Genomic DNA, 4465 nt, shown 5'->3' on the forward strand with positions numbered 1-4465 from the left:
GGGACTGCTGGCCTCCCGGGGTTTGCACTGCAGATTCCAGGGGCTGGGGACTGCTGGCCTCCCGGGGTTTGCACTGCAGATTCCAGGGGCTGGGGGACTGCTGGCCTCCTGAGGGTTTGCACTTTCAAGTTGTACTTTCAAAATACAAGGGAGGGCTTGCCTGTCACGGAGCTATGATGGTGGACAGCTGGTTTTCAGAGTTTGACTTTATCTTAATCAAGATACACTTTGTAGCTGGGCAGTGGTGGCACATGTCCTGATCCCAGCACTCAGGAGGCAGAGGCAGGTGGATCTCTGTGAGTTCGAGGCCAGCCTGATCTATAGAGCAAGTTCCAGGACAGCCAGGGATACATAGAGAAACCCTGTCTTGGAAAAAAACAAAACAAAACCAAAACCGCACACTTTTTAAAAGTAATGCAGTCTAGCTAATCAGCGGGGTTTCAGCACAGGAGAGCTGACTGACCATATAATTCTGCTGAAATAGTCATGGTTTATTTTTTTTCTTTTTTGAAGAATCTTTCTTTTTGAAATATTCATGGTGCATGAGAGCATGTGCAAGTGTGCGTGCATGTGTGTGTGTGCACGTGTATCTGTGTGCAGGTACACACGTCCATGTGTGCACATGCTTATAGAGGCCAGAAGACAATCTTGAGTGTTCTTCATCAGAAACTCCAACTTTTTTTTTTTTTTGAGGTAAGGTCTTTCTTTCCTTAGCACTGGTGCTAGCTGATATCGCTAGGCTAGCCAGCCATGAAGCCAAGGGAGCCTCCTGTGTCTGCTTCTTCCTCTTGGGATTAGAGGTATTCACCACCAAACCCAGCTTTCTTTAGTGTGTTCTGAGCTAGAACTCAGGTTTTGGGGATCAAATTCAGGTCCATAAGCTTTCTCAGCAAGCACTTTGAGTCACACACGCCCCCCCCCCAGCCCTGATGCAGCATCTTCCTCAGGGACCATGATGACAGCGTCACTAGGCTGTTGAAATGGTTGTATGAGGAAGTATTTAAAATCTGGTGCTTGCTTTTGGTAACTTCTTTCTACCAAGTTCACAAAACTGCAATCAACTCTCACCACTAGATGGCAGCATCAGCCACCCACCCCCCAACTCATTTTGCAGGAAGACTGGGAATTTTCAAATTGACCCATTGTTTTAGTTTTATTTCTGTTGCTGTGATAGAATACCCCAACAAAAAGCAGCTTAGAGAAGAAAGGGTTTGTTTGGCTCACAGTTCCAGCTCAGTCTGTCATCACAGGGAAGTCATGGCAGACACTTGAGTGTCAATCACTTCTGCAGCAACAGAATCCCGGCTTGCCTGTTCTCAGCTAGCTTTCTCCTCTGACACAGTTCAGGACCTGCTGCCTGTGGAATGGTGCTACCCCCAAGGGGCTGGGTCTTTCTACATCAGTCAACAACCAAGAACTCCTCCCATGCACGCCCAGGAAGGGCTGACAAACCTCGTTCAGTAGCTGGGACATAACTCAGGAGTAAAGTTCTTGCCCGGCACCTCGCTCCTACCGTGGGGGAAAATGGCACATGAGATCAGTAAAAGAGACTCTGCTGGGCCTGGGTTGTGTTCGGACTCCAGGGCACCCACTTTTAACGCGCATGGACTCCAAGTGTTAAAAATTAGCCGATTCATTTTTCCAAAGTGACATCCTTGGAAACATCGCCCAGGGCTGTTCTGTTAGTGGGAAGTCAGGAGGGGTTGTCTTGGCCCCGAATAGCCACGCATTAAACATAAAGGCTATATAAATGAAAACCTCCCGCCATGACTTTTTGCCTTCAGTGTCTGTGCCTCAATGCTCTGTCGGGCCAGTTTGTTCCAACGCAAACAGCCACTGCCTAACAGCTCAAAACTCAGGAGCAGGGCTGAGCAGGGTGCACTGGCTGAGCGGGGTGCACCGGTGGAGTACAGGTGTAACCACACTAAGCCTTGGGCTCCGTCCCCCAGCAGTGTAGAAACCGGACCAGGTGGCACACCTCTGTAATCTTAGCACCGGGAGGTAGAAGCAGGAGAATCAGGAGTTCTCCACCATTCTCAGCTTCACAGGGAGTTCAAGGCCAGCCTGGGCTACCTAAGACCCTGTCTCAAAAGAAAATAAAATCTTTATTTTCCTATTTCGGGTTTATACCAGTTGTTGGATCGAAGGTCAGGCTGTTGTTTCTGAAAGCAGTTACAAATAATAACGGTAATTCTCTCCAGCTTCTGTATTAACCTGCTCAGGGGGCTACAACAAAAGGCTATAAACAATGTACATATTTGTCATAAGTCAAGGTACCAGGCAGATTGTGTGTCTAGTTAGGGATGACTTTCTGGTTCACAGACAGGGCCTTCTTCTTTATTTTATGTGCATGTGTGTGTGAGTACGGGTGCATTCAGGCCACGTCTGTTCTCTCTTCCCGCCATGCGGGCCCCAGGAACCAAGCTTATGACATCAGGCTTAGTGGCAGAGTCTTGCTTGCCTGTGTCCACATGTGGATGGAGGCGCAAGCTGGCACGCCTTTCCTTTGCCTGATCCTAGTGAGGCTTTGCTCTTCTTTGTCTTTCTTTCCTGTTCTTTCCTTTCCCTTTCTTTCCTTTCTTAAAGACAGGGTTTCTCTGTGTAGCCCTGACTGTCCTGAAACTAGCTCTGTAGACCAGGCTGGCCTTGAACTCACATAGATCTGTCTGCCTCAGCCTCCAGAGTGCTCTGATTAAAGGCCTGTGCTACCACCACCCGGCCTGGATTTTACATTTTTATTCCACCATTTCATGATCTCAGACCAGTGGAGATGCTGGTTCAGTTCCAGACATCTCCATCCCTTTCTGGACAAGAATCCCTCTGATTACACAGGTTCTACTGTTTGGGTGGAAAATTCCACTAGGTTCTGGGACTGGAGAGGTGGCTTGGAGGTTAAGGGCCGGATCTGCTCTTCCAGAGGACACGAGTTCGGTTCCCGACCTCTATGCCACTAACTCCAGCTCCAGGGGTTCCATGCTGTCTTCTAGTCTCCATGGATGCTGTACTCGTGTGCGCATGCACACTCACACAAAAAATAAAAATAGCTACCCCCACAGGAAAGGACCTGGGATCTTTGGCAGAAGTTGGCAGCAGGGTTAACCTCTGGGAGGAGGAGGCCAGGGTGTCTCAAGTGGGCGAGGGCTGTGCAAGTGTGCAAATGGCTGCTGTGGAGGGGGTGTATCAGAAGCTATCCAACAGACAAAGCTGCAGAACACACGAAACATGCTTGCTGTATGAAGATACACATAGGTACATAGAAACACACCTGCATTGGTGTATACATCTTCAAAGTAACAACTTCACTCTGATGCTTTGCAATCCCAGTTCACACCCGTAGTTATGCTTGCTCTCTGCCATTTCATATTTTGTGTGTTTGTGTTCACATGTGTGCATGTACCTGTGGACATCAGAGGTTGACATCTGTCTTCCTCAATCTATCTCCACATATATTTTAAGATAGGGTGTCTCACTGAACTAAGAATTCCCTGACTGGACTACAGTGGCTGGCCAGTGAGCCCCAGGGGTCCTTCTTTCTTCATGGGCCTACAGGCTCATGTCCAGCTTTTTAGGTGGGTGCTGGGGACCCGGACTCAGGTCCTCATGCTTACTTGACAAACACTTTACTGACTGAATCATTGCTCCAACTATTAAAGAAACTTTTTAGCAAATCGACTGTGTGTGTGTGTGTGTGTGTGTGTGTGTGTGTGTGTGTGTGTGGAGAGAGAGAGAGAGAGAGAGAGAGAGAGAGAGAGAGAGAGAGAGAGAGAGAGAGAGAGAAGAGTTAGGTACTTTTCTGTTGCTATGACCAAAAGGAACCTAGAAGAGAACAGCTTTATTCCGGCTACAGTTCTAGAAGGAGAGAGCCCAGCAGGAACATGTGGCTGTCATGGTTGTCAGTTATCAGAGATCACATTCTTTCCCACACACAAGATTCAGACAGAGAACAGCAAGTAGAACCAAGCTGTAAACGCTCCAAGTCCACTGGTGATGTCCTTCCTCCTCAAGACTTGACCTCCTAAAGGTCTTATGACCGGCCTCAACAGCGCCACCAGCTGGGGACTGACATTCAAACACATAAGGCTGTGGGGGACCCTTCTCATGAACAACCACAGGGCCTCCTGCTACCCAGGGCTACAGGGGCTCTCACCCGCTGAGCTGCTGCCTCCGCAGAGGCCACCGCATGCTTGCGGTTCCTTTCTTCTGTGCCGTGAGAACCTTCAAGCTGACAGCACACCTCAATGGTCTCAGAACTGCCTCGTGCTTATGCATGCTGATGAGCAAAGAATAAAGCCAGAGGCACTTGGAGTTTACTATTGCTCTCACCCCGCCCAAGTCTGGGCTGTGTGAGCAGCATCACACTCCACGTGCCCTACTGGTGGGCAGCATCACATGCCACGTGCCTTACTGGTGGGCAGCATCACACGCCACGTGCCTTACTGGTGGGCAGCATCACATGCCACGTGCC

The 4465-nt window shown here is 49.2% G+C and overlaps 1 protein-coding gene across 1 annotated transcript in view; it reads left to right on the forward strand.

Moving 5' to 3' along the window:
- The window catches only part of Cfap221 (cilia and flagella associated protein 221), a 77925-nt gene that overhangs the window by 63180 nt on the left and 10280 nt on the right, over window positions 1-4465 (forward strand). The gene's annotated exons all lie outside the window — the stretch shown is intronic.

Source organism: Microtus ochrogaster, chromosome 6 (assembly GCF_000317375.1).
Source record: "Microtus ochrogaster isolate Prairie Vole_2 chromosome 6, MicOch1.0, whole genome shotgun sequence".
In the NCBI taxonomy this organism is placed as follows: domain Eukaryota; kingdom Metazoa; phylum Chordata; class Mammalia; order Rodentia; family Cricetidae; genus Microtus; species Microtus ochrogaster.